Consider the following 22,474-nt stretch of genomic DNA (forward strand, 5'->3'; position numbering starts at 1 on the left):
ACGTGTACGAGTTTCAGACATTTAGCGGTGGCGCTGCGCTGCTTTACTCTCAAGGATGGTATAATCAGGCAACGAAAACTGCCCCTCCCTCCTTTGTCTGTCCTTGTTTGGCGCTGTTAGCGTTTTTCGGCGGTCGCTCGCTAAGGGGTCGCGGTGAAAAGGGAAAAACGAGGGGGTTGGGTCCCGGTGGGAGGCGCGGCCACAGTTGCTCTGTTTCTACGGCACCTGTTGATTGGAGCAGTTATTTTTGTTCACAAATGCGCGGCCTGGGAACGCGCAGCTGCTTCGCTCTGCTTGCTTCATTCAAATTGTTTTAGGAGAAGCGGTGGGGGCTGCTCACAATGCATGCACTACGTGCACCGAAGTCGCTCTTTTCGGGGCTTAAGCAGTTTCCATAGATGCATGTCATGCTCTGGAGTCGTTTCGTGAGCGGAACCGCTCATTTAAACAGTCGCAGTTAGTTTACGTGATTCGCGTCCAATTGACTGCATGGTTTGTGTCAACCACATGGTTTTATTAGGCTCCCGTTTTGAAACTTTTTGCTCAGGTTTGGTAGGACTATGTCCGCGTGCTGTCCATTTACAAGTGAGCATATAGCGCCACCGTGCAGGTTGTGGGTTGTTAATCGGACATCATAATGCCCAGTCGAACACGTGTGACGCCTTGTTTCGCCTCGCATATTTTGTCGAACAGCACTGGCATCTTGCTGCTGGAGGAGCGTTTTGCTTTCGAATGGCAACCCGATGCGCTGCTTCTTGTTTATGCCACCGTGTAATGATGAAGCTGACGACGACGGTGAATTTCGGTGGTTGTTCTTCCCCTACCTTCATCTGCTGTTTACTGGCGGGGCGACCACTCCTCGCTAGCAACTTGTGTCGAGTTTAAGCTCGCACTGTGGAAGGCCTCGTGAAAGGGCCGTTTTATATGATGAACGCCAACGCCAGTCGCTGGGTTTTTACCTTTAGCTCGCGTCTTGGAACGTCTCGTAAAATATGTTGCTTGCCCATAACGACGCCACCGCACTTTTTTATCGATAGCTCTCAGCTTCATCAGCGCTTTTCAAACCAAGAGCTGCAGATTTACACTGTGCAACCAACGCACCAACACGGGAATACAGTGACGTCAGTGCAAGCTATCAGCCTCCGAAAAGCCTGTGTGCAAACATTGTTTTCGAGGTCACAAAGCACGCCAGAGCAGTTGGACAGTGCTGTAACGGCTGCCAAGCACCGGCAGCAACTGGGTGCACTGCGGCCGTCGACTGCGAAAGATACCCGCTCCAAGCCTCCAAAACACATACACATGTATACACTGTTGGGACTGGGCCATACCAGCTCAGTCACTACTGTTGCGACGTTGCCCTGCCCAGTCCGCTATCGACGCGGCGCAGACCATAGCGACGAAGTAGCCGAGCTGACGGTTATTTGAAGCAGCATTTATATACAATATATACAAAGGTAGCAAGAGCGTTACATGGCTAAGACAAGCGGCACTTCTCAACTCAGGGCCTGCGATGAGATGCCGCCGCACCACCGCTGCTTCCGGGCTCGTTTTATACCCCCAGGGTTCCGTTGCAGTCGCGTGCAGTTCCAATGCCTCCAGTCGGAGCTATCACTGGCCGCATTATGAATCTGGCGAATGGAGGCGAAGCGATTGCGTCAGCAGAGCCGCCACGACCGGGAGAGGGAAGGCGACTCTGCTGCGGCGTCTTCAGGCGCTACTTGCTGCGTGTCTGCGGGGATTAGTTCGTCCCAAGCATGATTTGGTCCAGCCGTCACGATTAGAAAGGGAGAGCAGACTCGGCTGCGCCTTTCCCGCCAAGTCGCGGCACGTCTGACGCGGGCGGTTTGACCTAGGCGCGAATCAACCCCGCCATCGGCACGTCGCCAGGTGCAGCGAATTTGTGTGTGTCGGGCTTTCTGGCACAACCCACACACGGATACAAAAATGAGTGGTAAAAGTCAGATCCGTTTCGGGGGCTCTTAACGGAAATGAACATAGCAGCGCGTAGCGCCCCTGTCGTGTCCCTTTCTCGTGTCCCTTTCTTTATACCCCCGAACTTCCCATTAAAAACAAAAAAACAAATCGACTCGTTTTTTTGTGCTGATGGTTCAGTCATGCAATATTTTTGAATGAATGGGACCAGTAAAACACGTATTCAAAGAAATTTCTGCTGGATGCGTCAAACCGCTGAAGTTCACGGTTCATAGATTTGCGGGACGTCTTATTTGGGGACACATCGTAGTTAGCCGACACAGTGTAAAAGGCCCTCACTGCTGCAGGTGCCCCTTATGATGATGATGATTATTATTAGTGGTAGCCTCTTTGTAGCGGGGTGATGACGTGTCATCTCATTGGGACCCCTCACCCGCTTCCTCCCCCCCTCCCTTCGCCGCTTCGAGGCGCACTCCAGGTCTGCCCCCCCCCCCCCCCCCCCGGAAAAATAAGGTCTACGCCACTGTCTATGCGGCTCACAAAAAGGCCGTCTCTGTCGTCATGAACCGCCATTACGTCATGCGTTCGCCTAAATTTCAACATTGGCTTCGATTGAAACGTTTTAGTGACCGGAAATTTAAACAAACTTCAACAAAGCCGCAAAAAATAGTGTGCAATTATGTGAGTCGAAAATATAACAGGCTGTTATAAAACTGAGAAAAAAGGAGATAAAGCGTATTTTTTCCGTAACGTTTGTTCCCGATATTTTTCAGGCCAAGGTGGTAGTTACGAACAATGTTAATATTTGGGGGTAAACTCGTTAGAGACTCGGATTTTAGTAAGTTTACTATTATTTCAAATAATAAGTTGTTTGAAGAGTTTTGAAAGTTTCTTGAGCGTGCCTATGAAAACGTTGCCTTCGCGGTGAACCAGTACAACGACCGTCAGCTGCAGTTTAACAAGAAAAAAAAACTCCCAAGCATTTCCCCGAGGGTGAACATGGTTAAGTGCGAATGCACGCGGTGATGCTATGAGGGGGAGTACAGTTAAAATCCGTTGGCATTCGCCCGCGAGCGCGCGCGAGCCGCCCCACGGAGGTCTGGCAGTTTATCGCTGCATATATAGGGGGGTACGCCGCGCCGAGCGCGCCGAGCCAGGTGGCTGAGAGAGGAGGCGAGCGCAAGGGGAGAGGGACAGCGGCGCACGGCAGCTGCAGCCGAGCGAGGGGGAGAGGAGAGAGTGTGACGTCACGGTGGAGAGAGAGGCGCGCGACAGCTGCTGGGGAGAGGAGGCGCGCTGTGACGTCATACGATGACGTCACGGCGCGAGGAGCGGTGCGGGTAGCGGCGCGCACCCGCGCAGCCACGGCGAGGAGGCGGAGCGAGCGCGGTCACGTGGTGAAGTGACGTCACCGCGCCGTTGCTACCGACGCTCCTCTCCGCTCCACGCCGTTGCTAGGGAGAGGAGGACTGCGGACGCCGCCGCCGCCGCCGGCGGTGGAAGGTTTGGGGTCGCTTATAAAGTGCATTCGCACTTAAAAGAAAACGTGGCGTTAAACAGTCGTGGACGATGAAAAGATAGGACGCATACCGGCGCCCGTATCTGTCGTGTCTTCGTCGTGTCTTCGCCCGTGTCTTCGTCGAAGTACGTTTTGTTTCTCCTTTTCGTCGGTTACAAATTTCGCTGCGGCGATATAATGCTTCACAGTAAAATGAGAGAGCGAAACGTCGAAAAGGCGCTTTTTTAGATGCGAGGCAGCTTATGGCCGAGCTTGTTCCCTCCGCCGCTGTGTGGGCGCCGTTGTGCGGCGTCCACACCCCCACTGCGCATGCCTGGCCAGGCATCGCTGATGATGATTGTGGCGGGATGCCCCTAGGGATTAGCCAAATAAAGAATCCATCACGCGATACCTTCGCGTTCAACCACCGTCGTCATCTTCCCGTAGAGGAACCCTGAGAAGTATGCGAGGCATTACTCCTCTCCTCTCCGACGCTCCTCTCCTCGCCGGCATTCCACCTCTTCTCTCCGAAGCTCCTCTCCTCTCCGGGATTGCGCAACGAATGGCAACACTGCATACTCCGCTGGGGGCGCCACTGTAGCTCCGCAGTAAAAATGGCGCGCACGCGCGCTCCGCTCCCCTCATTCTCCTCCTGCAACGCCGCGATCGAACTGAAAATTAATGGGAACTTGACTCGACCCCATGGCTGCTTCGCATACTACTCAGGGTTCTCCTACGGAAAGATGGTGAAAATTTTTCGTTTTGCTGCACCGCCTTATTGCCACGCCGGCCCCGGAGCGCGAAAGCAAAAACAAAATCTACGACAACCGCCGGCCCAATGCACCAAATATGCGCTTGTTTCCTGGCGTCGACTAAAGGACGCATATTGCTGTTTGCCGTCACCGCCTATCCTAGCACCGTGCTAGCAGGGCACCAATGCTGGACAGAGAGAAAGGAGACGCGATGCTAGCCAACGCCGTGAAACTCAGAAGTTCGCACTGGGCCGGCGCGCCACGCGCGGTGTAGAACGGCAGTGCCAGCCAGCCCTTCCTCCCGCAATAAAACATCCTAAGCGTTAAGGTAGCGCCATCCAGAGAAGAAAGCCATTTTAGCGATTAAATGATAAAACAGCGCATTTTACATTGACTAGTGCGCGTTTCAAACCCAGCGCAGGAATCCCACCCATTAATAACGCACCGTAATTGTCTGAACCTTTCTTAATAATCCACTTCTTAGCGCAGCGAGTGCGCAATTTGTAGTCTTCGCACTTGTGTTTATTAGTAGGCACACTTTTGAATACAAGTAATTGTGAGCGCAGATTGAGCTTGAATGCTAGTGAGTACAGATTGAGTACGAGTAGTACTCGTGAGTACAGACAGAGTATGAGTATGAGTGAGTACAGATGAGCCAATTTAACCCGCCGCGGTGGCTCAGTGGCTGAGGCGTTGCGCTGCTGAGCACGAGGTCGCGGGTTCGATTCCCGACCGCGGCGGCCGCTTTTCTGATGGAGGCGAAAAGCAAAAACACCCGTGTGCACGAGATTTCGGCGCACGTTAAAGATCCCCAGGTGGTCAAAATTAATCCGGAGCCCTCCACTACGGCTCGCCTCATCGCCTGCGTTGCGTCGGCGCGTTAAACCCTACAATAAATCAATCAATCAATGAACCAATTTAAGCCCCCTTAAGACGAAGGCTTGTGTTCATTGTGTTACCGTGGAGATCCAGCGGTTTTCACTTCGGCTCACGGTAAAAATTGAGAGGTTAAGGGCTGCCTTAAATGCTGTCCTTGGTCATCATTTATTTGGTCATCTTCGGTGCTGGTCAGTTGGTGGTACTGTAGGCCTTGTTATATCCGGCTCACCATCAGTGACCGTGTGAGTCTAATCGTTACTTTTTCTCTCATTTCTGTTATGCTCTTGGTTAAGTGCTTTATATCATCAAATATTTCATTTTTTGGCGATCATGAATTCGGCTGATCCACTTGACTCCAGAGCCGCGCCGAGCATTCGCACGTGACTGTTCTTTGAGGGTACCTATTTTTAAGGTGATTTTAATGCGCAGAATTCTTTGCCGAGTACGCCCGCAGCCAGGACCGTGTAACGCCCTGCATTTCCACAAAAATGCTGATTTCGCAATAGTTTCACCTGGAATCGTTATAATAGCGTAAATGGTTGTATTTGATGGTATAAAATTTCGCAAACGTAATTTATTTATTTATTTATTTATTTATTTATTTATTTATTTATTTATTTAATATTTATTTAGGGCACGAATGGAGCTAAGCAGGAGTGCTGCTGTTACATAGTGTTAGGACTAACTACAAAATTTCTAGCGGGTAAAAATCGCGTGAACAAGGCAGTAGAAACTTATTTGGAACATGTCAACAAAATGTTTTTCCGAAATCGAAGCGCCAGCCGCCGGCGAGACAGGAGCAACAGCGCGAGGCGGGGAAGGAGCGCCAGCCGTCGGAGACGATCGCCGTCCCAGCCCCGGGAGAAGGTCGCGTGGGCCGACGCGGTCAAGATGGCGCCCACGACGAGACTCCAGTCCCAGAGGCAACAACAAGCTAAGACCAAGACCCAGGAGGAAAGCGGTGCCGTTACGGCTCTGCGCGCAGAAAACGAGAAGCTTAAGCAAAAGATCGTCGAGCAAGACGCCACCATCAAGGAGATCAACGAGAAGCTCGCCATGCTGATCTCGATGCACCAACAGCTGCAGCAGCAGGCCGTGCAGCCAACAACGCCGCAACCACAACCCCAACCGACACTAGCGCGACACCAAGAAATAATGAACGAAGACGAACCAGAGCCGGAAACTGACCCTAGGGCGGCCCGCCCGTCGGAGCCGAACCCCAAACGACGGGCGGTGGAGAGCGCCAGAGACCGCAGGATCAACGCAAGACTCGACAAGCAAGACGAGCGGCTGGATCGCCTAGAAGCCAATGCAAAGATCACCAACGAGCGACTCACGGCCCTCGAGCAAACGACTCACGCAACGAACGAGCGCCTCACGGCCCTCGAGCATGCAGTGCAGGGACTACAGAACGCGTTCACGCAATTACAAGCACACATTCAAGCCCAGATACAGGGACTGGAGAACGAGATCATTGCCAAACTGCAGCAACTATGGATGGGACAACCCGCCGTAGCGCAGCAACTTCCGCAATCGCAGCCCCAGTGCCAATAAAGGACCTCCTGGTCTGGCACTGGAACTGCAACGGGTTCTCACGACGAAAAGCGGTGCTACAACAACACTTAAGGCAGCTCAAGCGCAAGCCCGACGCAATACTACTGCAAGAAACCCACTGCGAAGGTCCCCCGCCGAAATTACAGGGGTACCGTACCCACGCAGAACCAACTACGGGACACAGCGTGGTGCTCAACGGCAAACGGCGCAGACACAGAGGTACGTGCATTCTGGTTCGGAGGGGGATCACCTTCGTCGAGCACACGCTTCTGACAAACAGCACGGCGGAGCACTGCATGGTCGAGCTCGTTACGGGTAAAAGGAAGAAGGAAAGCGCATTCGTGGTGAACGTATACAGTAACCCGCTCCACCACCAGCAGCGCTTCAAGGCCCTCATGCACAAGGCGGCCCGGCTAGGCGGCGGGAACACAGTAGTAGTATGCGGCGACTTCAACGCCCCAAACCAGGCTTGGGGACACGCCAGAACGACGGTCAAGGGAAGAGAACTACTACAGGATGCCATAGACGCGGGCTTCAACCTGGTGACGGACCCGTCGCAACCCACAAGAACCGGTACGTCGGTGGCGAGGGATACCACCCCGGACCTGACGTTCGTCAAGATGGGGACGCGTGCTCGCGTGAAGCGCAATGGCGCAACACGGGAGCAGACCTTGGCAGCGACCACATGATAGTGGAGGTCCGAATCCCGCTCGCCGGCCGCAACAACTACGGCAAGAAAACGCACAAGCTCACGGACTGGGAAGCGTTTCGCCGGGCGCTACCCGAAACGCACGACGACATACAAGACATAGAAGAGTGGACCACCGCCATCATGAAGACGGTGGACGACGCTACTCAAGAAATAGAAACGGACGAGGGCATCGACAAGATGGACAGCCGCTTGGCGCACCTTCTGGAAGCCAAGAGCTCACTGAAGGCCCGCTGGCTAAAACAACGCACCAACCGTCGGCTGAGGAAACGGATCGCCGAACTCAACAAACAGATCGAAAAGCACTGCAGGGTGCTGTGCGCCCAGCAATGGAACCAGGCGTGTAACGAGGCGGACGGCATGATGCACACGGGAAAGACGTGGAACATGCTACGACACCTCCTGGACGAGACCACGACCAAGAGTACCCAACACAACAACCTTGCCCGCACGCTCCATAGGGCCATCATGGAACTGGGAGAGGACGAGGTCAAGAAAGCACTGGATGCCAAGTACCTCCCGACCACCCCCACCGAGGACCATCCGGGTTACCTCGGAGAGGAGAATGCGGAGCTAGACAAGGACATAGAACCATGGGAAGTGCGCGACGCGCTGCAGAATCTCAACAGAAGATCGGCGGCGGGACCTGACAGGGTCACCAACAAGGCGCTCAGGAACCTAAACGACGCGGCAGTGGAGGCGCTGACGCGCTACTTCAACAAGTGCTGGCGCGCAGGCCAACTCCCCAAGCAGTGGAAGGCGGCCAAAACGATCCTTATCCCAAAACCCGGCAGGCCCCCGAGCATAGAGAACCTTCGACCAATTTCACTCACGTCGTGCGTGGGGAAGGTGCTGGAGCACGTCCTCATGAACCGGTGGCAACGCTACCTAGAAGACGCAGAGCTCTACCCCAACTCCCTCATAGGATTCAGAAATAAGCTGAGCACGCAGGACGCCATGATCCTGCTAAAACACGAGATCCTGGACGACGACACAATGACCAGAGACAATAGAGCGGTGCTTGGCCTGGATCTGCAGAGTGCGTTCGACAAGGTCCGACACTCGGCAATCCTAGGACAAGTCTCTAAACTCAACATGGGAGGGCGGACGTACTACTACATCAGGGACTTTTTGACGAACAGAACGACCAAGATCTGCGCGGGAGACCTGCAGCTGCCCGAAAAGAAGCTTGGCAGCGTCGCCACGCCGCAGGGTTCAGTCATTTCCCCGCTGCTGTTCAACCTGGTGATGATCGGCGTGGCAAATCGGTTGGAAAGGGTGGCGGCCGTCCGCCACACCATCTACGCCGACGACGTCACGCTGTGGGTCCCAGGAGGCAGCGACGGACATATCGAGACCACTTTGCAAGAAGCTATAGACGCAATCGAAGAACAGCTCGACGGATCGGGCCTCGTCTGCTCTCCGACCAAGTCGCAGTTGCTGATACTCCCACCGAAGGGCGTTAGGAAACGCAAAAGAGACGACCGGTCAAGCATCGTCTTACACACGGCAAACAGACAGGTCATCCCGGAGGTCGACCAAATCAGGGTGCTGGGCATGCTTCTCGAACGAACGAGGGTCAACGGCGCCACAGTAACCAAGCTGACCACGAAAGCCGACGCGGCCATGCGCCTTGTCCGCCGAGTCTCCAACAGAAGGGGGGGCATGAAGGAGGAGAACCTGATGAGGCTTGTACAGTCCTTCGTCATAAGCCACGTCGCGTACGTCGCCGCGTTTCACAACTGGAGGGCGTGCGAGAAAGCCAAGATCGAGGCGACAATACGTAAGGCGTACAAGACGGCTCTCGGCCTCATCAGAAGTACGAACACTGACAAACTCGCGGCGTTGGGGGTGCACAACACCCTCGACGAAATCGCGGAAGCACAGAAGACGGCGCAGTTTGAGCGCCTGTCGGGCACCAGAACGGGACGGTACATCCTCCGACGCCTGGGGTACGTGCCCAAGGATGGAGGACAACCAGCAGGGGAACCGCTGCCAGAGGGAACGCGGGCACGGCTCGTCGTCTGTCCTATCCCTCGCAATATGAACCCAGAACATAACAAGGAACGAAGGACCGCTCGGGCCAAGGCCCTGGTAGACCTATACGCAAGCGACAACGGGGCAGTGTATGTGGATGCTGCGAGACACCAAGATGAAGAAGACGTCTACGCGGCGGTGGTGGTGACAGCCATGACGGGAGACACGAAGACGGCGGCGAGCGTTCACGCCAAGAAAACACATCAGGCCGAGGAGGTAGCGGTGGCACTCGCCCTAGCAGACCCCGGGTGCACGACGGTCCTTTGCGACTCGAAAACGGCGATCCGCAACTATGCCAAGAACAGTGTGTGCGGTGAGGCCGCGCGCATTCTGCGCAAGGCCGAAGCCAACGGCTGCGTCAGTAGAGGCAGTGTGGTGCTCAAGTGGTTCCCGGCCCACATGGGTAGAACCGTGGCGGGCCAGGTGGGCAACGCGAACCACAACGAGACGGCCAACGCAGTCGCGCGAGGACTTGCACGCCGCGCGACGAACAGCGCCCAGGCCGCCTCGGACGACGTGGACGCAGGCGCCGAAGATTACGACGGAACCAAGGATACGATGACCAGCTACAACGACGTTGTGCGGTGGTACAGACTGTGTCGACGAACGATGCCGCCTCCCCACCCGAGGTTGACTCGGGAGGAGGCCGTATTATACAGACAATTACAGACGGACTCCGTGATCACCCCGGTGCTCGCGAAGTACATGTGCCCAATGGTGTACGACAGTGATGTGTGCAAACTCTGTGAGTGTGAGCGGGCCACGCTGACCCATATCATGTGGGACTGCAGAATCAGCGCGACGAAGGCAGCAGAAGAAACGACGCTTCCACCACCCTTAGAGGCGGCGAAGTGGACTTATGACTACGACGTGCAACTCCAGGCAGTCCAGCAGGTCTCGGCGGCCCTAGGTTTGCAGCGACCGAGCGACCCCACAGAGGGGAGGGGGAGTGGTGGCTCTCTCCGACCCGAGCGGGGAAGCAAGGGCGCAGGTCCTAGGGTCAAGCCGGGACGACGTCCAGGCCGCGTCACGGCTAGGATGAACCTCTCGTGAAAGGGTCGTCCGAAACCGCTCTGCAGGCGACTAAATAAAGTTGCTCTCTCTCTCTCTCTCTCCGAAATCAAACATTTCATCTATACATTTCAACATACTACTGCATGAAAAAATTCAGGGGGGGAGATAATTGATACAAATGAATACCTAAATGTTTTAGTGGGCACTGAGATAGGCGTGAGCTTATCGGAATGATAGTGTCTCGTGGGACGCAATGATAACGAGTGAGGAAGGCCGATGCGTCAAGTCGTAAATTCCTTGTGCTAAATAAGAAATAAAAAAGAAATACCGAAAATGGCGAACCATGTAACGCCCGCCATTCCCTCAATGACGCGTATTTCACGGATGTTTCATCTGTAATCGTTATAATAGCGTAAATGGGCCGGATTACTCGAACAAAAGTTTGAAAAGCTAAAAAATACGATAACGGTAAAAAAATTAAGGAAAATGTTGAATGGTGTAATGCGCCGCATTTACAAAATATTGCAGATTTTGCAAATGTTCCACCTGTAATCGGCATTAAAGCGTAAATGAAGAGAATTGGTCCAAAAGTCTGAAAATGTAAAAAAAGGCGAAAAAGAACAAAAGTCGCAAAATGGTGGAGCGTGTAACGCCTTTCCTTTCTACAGTAATGCATATTTCGCTCAAGTTCCACGTTTAATCGTTATAATAGCGCTAATTGAGATAATTGCTCGGAGAGGATGTAGACAAACCGAAAAAAAATTGCTGGAAAGAATTCACACTCTAAACAAGCGACATAAGAATGCCAGGCATTCGTAGACAATTCTCTAAATTTCTGTACATTTTTAACTCGGCTACTTGGCGCTATCTGTCGTTTGCGAAAAACAACGTACGGCGGATACAATCCCGCGGCAATTTTGAAAAGTAGTCCGCAAATTCGTGTAATTACGCTTCATTCCGAATTTTATTTTAGTTCGGTTGTGGTCATAATCTATGCCTTTCTACATTTTTGACACAACGGCGTTACCCCTTTGCCCTCTGTTTTAGATAGATGGGCAAATGGAGGTGCCGGCATCACTTCCAGTGTGGGTCAGGCTTTGAGCTGCTGAGCCCAAGAGCACGGGTTAGATTTCGGGCAGCGGCGATCGTATTTCTAATGGAAGCGGTAAACAAAAATTACGCCCACCTCCCCTCGCGGGAACCCGGGCCTCGTGTGATGCGACGCTAAAGGGGGTTCCATTGTGTGTTTCCGTTGGGTCGATTACTCGAATTGCGTGAGCAATCGTCGAGTAATGCGAGAGAGAGAGAGAGAGAGAGAGAGAGAGAGAGAGAGAGAGAGAGAGAGAGAGAGAGAGAGAGAGAGAGAGAGAGCAAGCATAGCGCGGAAGACCGTCGACTGAGAGACTTACCGGAGCGCGGCACTCCGGCAGCGCAGCGCGCTGCCGAGTGCAGCGCGCCCGAAGGAGAGGAGACCGCGGAGAGAGAGGGCGCTGCACATGCGCACAGCGCGCTTGCGCAGCGCGCAGCGCCACGCGCATCGCCGCGCGCATCGCCGCGCGCAGTTGTTGGGAGGGAGTGTTCGCTATCGGCGCTATCGGAGAGAGCAGAGGAGGCGAGCGGAGGGGAGACGCAGCTGTGCGGACGCGGATGACAACGACGCAGGAAGGACAGGGCCGCCGGCAAGAGCTGCTCCTCTCAGTGTCGCATCTAAAAATGACCCTGTGTCGAGATTTAACCCGGAACCCTCCACTACGGCGCACCTGATGGCCCAGACGGGTTTTGGCGCGTGATGTTACGGAAATTTTAATGTCTTTAACTATCGGTGGACGGGCGCTTGGGTGGAATGGCTTCAGTTGCGCGCACGGCTGGCGACGTTGTCGCCGAAAATGCGGCCACCGACAGGGCATGCAACGTACTTCACTGCGCAAGCGCGGGACCTGCTAAAAATGCCTATCCTTTCTGTCGTCTCCGCAGTAGTATCATCATTGTCCTTTCCTCGTTGCAGTTGCCACTGCATGATATTCCAAATACAGGCCAGCCCACGTATCTCGCTGCCTCAGTCGTAGCTTCCCGGCGGCAGCGATGACGTATTTCCGCGGACGCTTGATGAGCACGGCTGATAGCAGCCACGGGAAAATCGAAAAATCAGTCTAACAACGCTATCGCGTTCAAAATCTAAAGAATGCAAATTAACCGCCTTCAACCGATTCTGGTGGTTTGGGCGCCTCATCTTAAAAAAGATAAAAACGGTTTGAAATCTGACAAAAACAAGAAAAGACTATGTGTTCATTCTTAATCGCCACAATCGAGACTTATCACCATCTTCACATGTTCTTCGTTGTCACTTCGTGCACTAGAACAGCACCGTGCGCCGGAGTGCTATCTTGTTGCACAGGGCAGTACACTAAACTACCCACATTTACACGCCCTTAATTTGGCCACGCTTAAGTTCGAACAACATGTAGGGCAGATGCTTTGAGCATTGTGCCGTTCCCGGGTGCTATACCAGAAGGCCCGAGATTGAGTGGAACTCGGGAAACAGGAGCTGTCGCGACGCCAACGAAACGTATTGGAAATATTGGAAGGCGGAGTTCAAACGGTTTAAGGGCCCTATTCTCGACTGCACAAATTCCCAGGGAAACTAGGAATTTGCCGTAAGTATTTTCTGATTGAATTTCAGTTTTGGTCACGTGCTTCCGGTTGACTAAACGGTTGTTTGTGACTTCGTCATTTTGACGTTTTATGACGTTTACGGGCACCAGTTCTAAAGATTGATTGATTGCAGGATTTAACGCGCCAACGCAACGCAGGTGATGAGGCGCGCCGTAGAGGAGGGCTCCGGATGAACTTTGACCCCATGGGGATCTTTAACGTGCGCAGAAATCTCGAACACAAGGGCGTTTTTGCTTTTCGCCTCCATCAGAAAAGCAGCCACCGCAGCCGGGAATCGAACCCGCGTCCTCGTGCTCAGCCGCACAGCGCCTTAGCCACTGAGCCACCGCGGCGGGTAGTTCCAAAGTTTGGCTTACTTCTCTTTACTGAAAGCGCATAATTCTTGGCCGGCAATGAAAAGCTAGACTACATGCACCGGACATGACAACGTAGGCCTGTCTTTGCTATTCAACAACAATACAGCTTGTAATACACGCCCTATCTGTGATTTACTGAGAAGGCGTGACATAATTTAAACAAAACAGTTGGCGGCAACGATCACGTCACACTATGGCAACTTCAGCCCACGCTTCAGCCTGCGTAAAAGTGACGTAATGTTACGTAATAGCTTGAAAATGGCGGCTGCTTTTACCGCGAAATAGGGCAAAAAATTTCCCAGACCTTCGGCGCCGCGAAATATCGGTTAATTTGCAGCAGCCGCAGTTTCGCATGACGCGCGGTTTAAAGCATGTTTTCTAATAAAGAAATAACAGTTTCAACTGCTTCCATGTCTGCGATCACGGAGCATACAAATAACGGGCAGAAGTTTGCTTTCATGCTTGGCAATAAGCTAAAAATTATTTGTTTGGGTTAACTGGAACATAAGAGGGGAGTACAAGCCTAAAGAGAACCCAATGCATTGCATTTGTTCACACTCGTCCTAGTAAGCTGCTGGGCCACATGATCGAACTCAAGAGAAAAATAACAAATAAAAGTTACTTTTTTTTGTTCATTACAGCGGTACCCGCCGCGGTGGCTCAGTGGCTAAGGCGTTGCGCTGCTGAGCACGAGGTCGCGGGTTCGATTCGCGGTCGCGGCGGCCGCTTTTCTGATGGAGGCGAACAGCAAAAACGCCCGCGTGTACGAGATTTCGGCGCACGATAAAGATCCCCAGGTGGTCAAAATTAATCCGGAGCCCTCCACTACGGCGCGCCTCATCGCCTGCGTTGCGTCGGCGCGTTAAACCCTACAATCAAAATCAAATCTGTTCATTACAGCGCTGATTGAAGTTGAGCTTGACGAATGAACGAATCGGCGACATCGGTACGCTCGACGGTTATCAGGCGTAGCGCTTCGCTGCTCTTATGTGTCATACAAGTGATTGTCGCGGCCGTCTTTTAATATGATCCCGCCATAAACGTGTAACATGGCAGCACGCGATAGCGTGGCGGCGGTGGCGGTCCGGGAAGGTGATAACGCAACAAAGCTTGCATTGAAGAAGAGAGCATAACTATGTTACTAAAAGCATTTGATTGATTGTAGGGTTTAACGCGCCGACGCAACGCAGGCGATGAGGCGTGCCGTAGTGGAGGGCTCCGGATTAATTTTGACCACCTGGGGATCTTTATCGTGCGCCGAAATCTCGTACACACGGGCGTTTTTGCTTTTCGCCTCCATCAGAAAAGCGGCCGCCGCGGCCGGGAATCGAACCCGCGACCTTGTGCTCAGCAGCGCAACGCCTTAGCCACTGAGCCACCGCGGCGGGTACTAAAAGCATTTGAAATAAATAAATAGATACGGCAGAAAAGATTGCGTGATGTTCTTTAGCTCAACATCCCCGTTTCGCTCGATTTTGGATCAACGTTACTCGATCGCCTAGTGGTGTTGACGCCAATCTTGACCTGCAGACTTGTTTCCCTTGCCAACCTCAGCTACCGTCTAAATTTTTACAATACATGCCAAGGGTTTTTATATCTCTTATGGGTAATATCTGATGCCTTAGTTGTGATCTTTATAAGTGAAACGTCAAATTACACTGCATATTGTCAGATCTACACGTGTATGACGTCACGAATTGTATATGCTGTGCTCAAGCAAAAAACATGGCCAATTGCCTGGGAACTTGTGAAGTCGAGAATAGGGCCCTAAAAACGCGATTCATGCTATTTGCTGATTAGGTGACGTACCGGTCCAGGGCAGCGCGCTGCAAGGAGGAGTGATTGGGACTGGCGCGTTTTTCAGGGCGTTCTCTCGCTCCACTTCTGCACTGGTGGCTACTGGGGCCAAGCAAATCTAACTACTTTACTTTATCGAGCTTTTATTTTATTAGCGTGCAGTGTACTACAAAGTTAGCATGTTAGCGCATTTTAAAGCAAAGCTTTCTACCTCTACTCCCCAAGGGTTCTTTCGCGACCGTTGGTGTCACCAGAAAACTCCAGCCAACAAATAAAAGAATTTACTGGCACCGCCGGGAATGGAACCTGGAACTAATAGACTAACAAAGCGAGAGCCCGTTGTCTTACCGATTTAGCTACGAGCCCACGCGAACACGGGAATACAAATGGTGGACTCACCAAGCACATCTACGGGTTTACCCCCTGCCTTCTCGCTGAATGCCACGTGAAAGCGTCACACGACCACTCACGCCCGTCTAGCGGCCCTGTGCGCACCTTGGTCATGTGCTAAGAGTTACAAAAATTAAAGGAAACTCACACCAATCCATGGAATCTCACTTTTAGTACGCCAATGTGCTAAAGCCTGTGGCCTTCAGTGTTCACATAAAAAATCAGAGCTCCTTGTCGTCCGCCCTCACGCCAAATCAAGGAATACATTCAAATACTACTTGATGACCAGACCATCACTCCGAACCCCAGCATCAAGATCCTGGGCCTACATTTCCAGGCCAACACGAAGAGTGACGTCTCCTTGCAGCGCCTCAAAAACAGCATTAATCTAATCATACACATGATCAGGCTAGTTGCCACCAAGAAGCGAGGCCAGAAAGAATCCGGTACCTTTCGAATAATTGAAGCTTTTGTCCTCTCGAGAGTTACTTACGACAAACCCCTATCTTCTTCTCGACGAGGAAGACACACAGATGCTTTATATAATGATTAGAAAGGCGGTTGAGCAGGCCATTGGTCTTCTCATGAGTGCGTCCACACTGAGGCTGCTGAGCACGGGCTCCACAACACGGTGGAAGAGCTGATAGAAGGCCATCTTTCTAACCAGAAGGTCCGACTCAGAACTGCGGTGGGTAACCGCATGCTTCACCAGATTGGCTGGGCAGCCCAGCATGTCACTCGGCTTGACATACTCCCAGACTCTTGGCGACTAAAACTAAAGATGCTCCCTTTGCTTAGAAATATGAACCCGTCACATGACGAGGATCAACGAAAAGAACGGGCTCAAGCGCTAAACACCACCCTCGGTGGGGCTCATGCAGTTATCTACACAGACTTCTCCAAACATCGAGGGCAGCAACACGCCATCATCGTGGCTACCTCCAGAACCAACCTCCTTGCGTGTACCTCGCTTAGGACCCAACAAATGACGGCAGCAGAAGAGGCAGCCTTAACCTTGGCTCTCACTCAACCAGGGATTCAGAGGGTAGTCACCGATTCCCAGCAAGCCTACTGGAATTACCAGTCGGGTTGGGTGTCCTGACCGGCACTGTGCGTGCTAAAAAACCACTCCCCAAACGGTTCCATTCAGCTCATCTGGACACCGCCTCACGCTTCAATGGAGGGCAACAAATACGCCCACCCAACAAGTCTGCGCTTTTACCTCCCGTGCTATGGAGCTACATGAGGACAGTCACCCGCTTGTCACGTCCAGGGAGATAATCCAGCATTATCGCCTTCTGAGACAGACCGTACCTTCGCTTTACCCTGACCTTTCCAGAGAACAACAAACTACCCTACGGCTCATACATCCGGGCTCCTTCCCGCAGCATACGCGTCTTCACGTAATGCATCCGAATCGCTACGACGCTGGACGTAAATTTTTCTCAGAAGTAGGAATACTCCACCCCGTAATCGGGGTGTGCGACTTTAGCCCTGAGCACCCTCCTCTCTTTCCGTCAACTACCCAACACGAGCAATGGGAGATGCTGCTGTCCAGGCCTTCTCTACCTACCCAGCTTCAGCGGGTGGACAGAACACATGCCGCGCGGGACTGCATATGGGCCCCACAGAAGAAGGAATCGCTCCCCATGGCTGCACTCTGGGCCGTTCAGAAATCTGAACAGAAGTATTTCTTCCTCCTCCTTCTCAGCCGCAAGTCTCGTCGCCTTCGTGCGCGGCGCAGAGACGGAGAAGTCAGACCGTTTAACACCGGGTTGGAGCTTACTTTGATTTTATAAAAAAAAGTTTCCACTCTTGTGCTACACCAATGTAACTCAACCAAACACCGTTCATGCATCATGCATTGAGTTAACCTTACCAAGAATATCTCTTTGAAGTAATAAATGGTGTGGTTAAGTGCATTTCACTTCTCTCTGGTTTTACTATTTATAGAGCGATGTGAGTGATTTTAAGTGACGTCGCATGATTAATCGTTATGGGTGCCGTTTACAGCTTTCCTTTCCAACCACATTCACGGGGTGGATTGGCGCGATTTTTTTCCCTCGTGCATTCTTTGTCCTTCGTCTTTTTTAAAGCAAAGCTTTCTACCTCTACCCCCCAAGGGTTCTTTCGCGACCGTTGGTGTCACCAGAAAACTCCAGCGAACAAATAAAAGAATTTACTGGCACCACCGGGAATCGAACCTGGAACTAATAGCCTAACAAAGCGAGAGCCCGTTGTCTGACCGATTCAGCTACGAGCCCACGCGAACACGGGAAGACAAATGGTGTACTCACCAAGCACATCTACGGGTTTACCCCCTGCCTGCTCGTTGAATGCCACGTGAAAGCGTCACACGACCACTCACGCCCGTCTAGCGGCCCTGTGCGCACCTTGCTCATGTGCTAAGAGTTATAAAAATTAAAGGAAGCTCACACCAATCCAACGAATCTCACTTTTAGTACGCCAATGTGCTAAAGCCTGTGGCCTCCAGTGTTCACGTAAAAAATCGCAGCTCCTTGTCGTCCGCCCTAACGCCAAATCAAGGAATACATTCAAATACTCCTTGATGACCAGACCATCACTCCAAACCCCAGCATCAAGATCCTGGGCCTACATTTCCAGGCCAACACCAAGAGTGACGTCTCCTTGCAGCGCCTCAAAAACAGCAATAATGTAATATACACATGATCAGGCGAGTTGCCACCAAGAAGCGAGGCCTAAAAGAATCCCGTACCTTTCGGTTAATTGAAGCTTTTGTCCTCTCGAGAGTTCCTTACAACAAACCCCTATCTTCTTCTCGACGAGGAAGACATAGAGATGCTTTATATAATGATTAGAAAGGCGGTTGAGGAGGCCATTGGTCTTCTCATGAGTGCGTCCACACTGAGGCTGCTTAGCACGGGCTCCACAACACGGTGGAAGAGCTGATAGAAGGCTATCTTTCTAACCAGAAGGTCCGACTCAGAACTGCGGTGGGTAAACGCATGCTTCGCCAGATTGGCTGGGCAGCCCAGAATGTCACTCTGCTTGACGTACTGCCAGACTCTTGGCGACTAAAACTAAAGATGCTCCCTTTGCTTAGAAATATGAACCCCTCACATGACGAGCGTCAACGAAAAGCACGCTCTCAAGCGCTAAACACCACCCTCGGTGGGGCTCATGCAGTTATCTACACAGACTTCTCCTAACATCGAGGGCAGCAACACGCCATCATCGTGGATACCTCCAGAACCAACCTCCTTGCGTTTACCTCGCTTAGGACCCAACAAATGACGGCAGCAGAAGAGGCAGCCATCACCTTGGCTCTCACTCAACCAGAGGTTCGGAGGGTAGTCACCGATTCCCAGCAAGCCTACTGGAATTACCAGTCGGGTTGGGTGTCCTGGCCTGCACTGTGCGTGCTAAAAAACCACTCCCCAAACGGTTCCATTCAGCTCATCTGGACACCGCCTCACGCTTCAATGGAGGGCAACAAATACGCCCACCCAACAAGCCTGCGCTTTTACCTCCCGTGCTATGGAGCTGCACGAGGACAGTCACCCGCTTGTCACGTCCAGGGAGATAATCCAGCATTATCGCCTTCAGAGACAGACCGTACCTTCGCCTTACGCTGACCTTTCCAGAGAGAACCCTACGGCTCATACAATCCGGGCTACCCGCCGCGGTGGCTCAGTGGCTAGGGCGTTGCGCTGCTGAGCACGAGGTCGCGGGTTCGATTCCGGGCCGCGGCGGCCGCTTTTCTGATGGAGGCGAAAAGCAAAAACGCCCGTGTGTACGAGATTTCGGCGGACGTTAAAGATCCCCAGGTGGTCAAAATTAAACCGGAGCCCTCCACTACGGCGCGCCTCATCGCCTGCATTGCGTCGGCGCGTTAAACCCTACAATCAATCAATACAATCCGGGCTCTTTCCCACAGCCTACGCGTCTACACGTAATGCATCCGAATCGCTACGACGCTCAATGTAAACTTTTCTCAGAAGTAGGAATACTCCGCCCCGTAATCGTGGTGTGCGACTTTAGCCCTGAGCACCCTCCTCTCTTTCCGTCAACTACCCAACAAGAGCAATGGGAGATGCTGCTGTCCAGGCCCTCCCTACCTACCCAGCTTCAGCGGGTGGACAGAACACAGGCCGCGCGGACTGCATATGGGCCCCACAGAAGAAGGAATCATTCCCCAAGGCTGCATTCTGGGCCGTTCAGAAATCTAAACAGAAGTATTTCTTCCTCCTCCTTCTCAGCCGCAAGTCTCGTCGCCTCCGTCCGCGGCGCAGAGACGGAGAAGTCAGATCGTCTAACACCGGGTTGGCGCTTACTTTTATTTTATAACAAAAAGTTTCCACTCTTTCTACACCAATACAACTCAACAAAATACCGTTCATGCATCATGCATTGATGTAACATTACCAAGAATATCTCTTTGAAGTAATAAATGGTGTGGTTAAGTGCATTTCACCTCTCTCTGGTTTTACTATTTGTAGAGCGATGTGAGTGATTTTAAGTAACGCCGCATGAGTAATCGTTATGGGTGCCGTTTACAGCTTTGCTTTCCAACCACTTCACGGGGTGGATTGGCACGATTTTTTTGCGCTATACACCTCTTAAATATTATCGACCAACTATCCCAACAACGTACTTTACTAGAGTTTAGTGTACTATGAAGTTCATTTATTTTTTGTTTCAGGCGTTCATTTGAGCCTTTTTGTTTGAAATTTGTCGTACTAAGAAGCACTTTCTCCAATTTCTGCCGTCGGTGGCAGCCAGTGCAATCACGTGACTATGGCTGACTGGCAAACACAAGTGATGAAAATTCGCCACACTCAAAATATTTTCTGCTTGGTGTTACGTTATCGAAACCCTCTGTCCGCTTTTCGCTGCCCGTTTTTGGCTACGTTTGTGTAACCGCTGTTGTGCCTCAGGCGAAGCTTGGCGATACTTATTAACAACTTCTTTACTGACACATCGTACGTACGGCCTTTTCTTTGTCTGTTTTCATTTCGTTGTCTTTTGGCATGAATTACTTCGACCGGCTTCTTTTCTTTTATACGGTATTTGCGTCTGTTTCTTCTGATTCATATCATGGTGAAATAGGTCAGCAAGACAGGCACGCTTCACAGCCTCCCTAGAGTCTGGGTTCGGCACGGCTGGTGTGCACCTGTCCTTTTCACGTGTCATCACGTTCACGTGTGACGCGGTACGCAGTATTCTACAACTTTTACTCTCTCAAATCACAGTTTTGTGAATTTTAGCAACGGGGCCTGATCTCCTAAAAGCTCACAATTTTGGGCAAATCGCCAAAGTAGGCATGTGCTAAGAAGAAAGAAATAGCCTCTACCACAAGTTTTCAAAATTATTTGCTTTATTTCCCTTTACTCCTCACCGCTGTTGATCAACCAAGATGTCTACAGTCGTTAGTGTTTTATACACCTGAATCCCCTCCCCCCCTCCCTTCCTTCGCTTTCTTTCTGCTCTCACTCACACTCCTCCTCGCGCCGCTTTGTTTCTTTGGGCGCAAACTATCCCCTTCTCTTGGGTGGCCTTCGACAGGCCGGGGAGTATTCTGCATTTCTCCGCAACGTGGATGGGTCTGTTTCCCCTCTGATGCAACAAAAAGCAAGGGTACCTACCTCCTGGGTTATGCGCACTCAGGCAGGTGGGGCGTTTTCGAAGCATTCAACGTTTGTTGTCGAGCGGTCTGGTTGAAAGGGAAGTATTGAGGTGGTCACTCAAACTCCCCGCACACTAAAAAAATCGCGCCAATCCACCCCGTGAATGTGGTTGGAAAGCAAAGCTGTAAACGGCACCCATAACGATTACTCATGCGACGTCACTTAAAATCACTCACACCGCTCTACAAATAGTAAAACCAGAGAGAAGTGAAATGCACTTAACCACACCATTTATTACTTCAAAGAGATATTCTTGGTAAGGTTAAATCAATGCATGATGCATGAACGGTGTTTGGTTGAGTTGTATTGGTGTAGCACAAGAGTGGAAACTTTTTTTTTATATCAAAGTAAGCTCCAACCCGGTGTTAAACGGTCTGACTTCTCCGTCTCTGCGCCGCGCACGGAGGCGACGAGACTTGCGGCTGAGAAGGAGGAGGAAGAAATACTTCTGTTCAGATTTCTGAACGGCCCAGAGTGCAGCCATGGGGAGCGATTCCTTCTTCTGTGGGGCCCATATGCAGTCCCGCGCGGCATGTGTTCTGTCCACCCGCTGAAGCTGGGTAGGTAGAGAAGGCCTGGACAGCAGCATCTCCCATTGCTCGTGTTGGGTAGTTGACGGAAAGAGAGGAGGGTGCTCAGGGCTAAAGTCGCACACCCCGATTACGGGGTGGAGTATTCCTACTTCTGAGAAAAATTTACGTCCAGCGTCGTAGCGATTCGGATGCATTACGTGAAGACGCGTATGCCGCGGGAAGGAGCCCGGATTGTATGAGAGGTAGGGTAGTTTGTTGTTTTCTGGAAAGGTCAGGGTAAGGCGAAGGTACGGTCTGTCTCAGAGGGCGATAATGCTGGATTATCTCCCTGAACGTGACAAGCGGGTGTCTGTCCTCGTGCAGCTCCATAGCACGGGAGGTAAAAGCGCAGGCTTGTTGGGTGGGCGTATTTGTTGCCCTCCATTGAAGCGTGAGGGGGTGTCCAGATGAGCTGAACGGAACAGTTTGGGGAGTGGTTTTTTAGCACGCGCAGTGCAGGTCAGGACACACAACCCGACTGGTAATTCCAGTAGGCTTGCTGGGAATCGGTGACTACCCTCCGAACCCGTGGTTGAGTGAGAGCCAAGGTGATGGCTGCCTCTTCTGCTGCCGTCATTTGTTGGGTCCTAAGCGAGGTATACGCAAGGAGGTTGGTTCTGATGGTAGCCACGATGATGGCGT

At 52.1% G+C, this 22,474-nt stretch overlaps 1 protein-coding gene across 3 annotated transcripts in view; it reads left to right on the forward strand.

The window, feature by feature from the left end:
- The window catches only part of LOC144165157 (kunitz-type serine protease inhibitor bitisilin-3-like), a 169,691-nt gene that overhangs the window by 15,093 nt on the left and 132,124 nt on the right, over positions 1-22,474 (forward strand). The window contains exon 1 of one of the 3 annotated variants that reach the window (XR_013321394.1): positions 12,758-13,029. The exons of the other annotated variants lie outside the window; for them this stretch is intronic. The gene's annotated coding sequence lies outside the window, so the exon portion shown is untranslated. Of the gene's footprint in view, positions 1-12,757; positions 13,030-22,474 lie in introns of those variants that run through there. 3 annotated transcript variants of the gene reach the window in all.

This window comes from Haemaphysalis longicornis, unplaced genomic scaffold (genome assembly GCF_048455015.1).
Source record: "Haemaphysalis longicornis isolate Haplotype H1 unplaced genomic scaffold, Haemaphysalis longicornis Haplotype H1 scaffold_1, whole genome shotgun sequence".
Classification (NCBI taxonomy): domain Eukaryota; kingdom Metazoa; phylum Arthropoda; class Arachnida; order Ixodida; family Ixodidae; genus Haemaphysalis; species Haemaphysalis longicornis.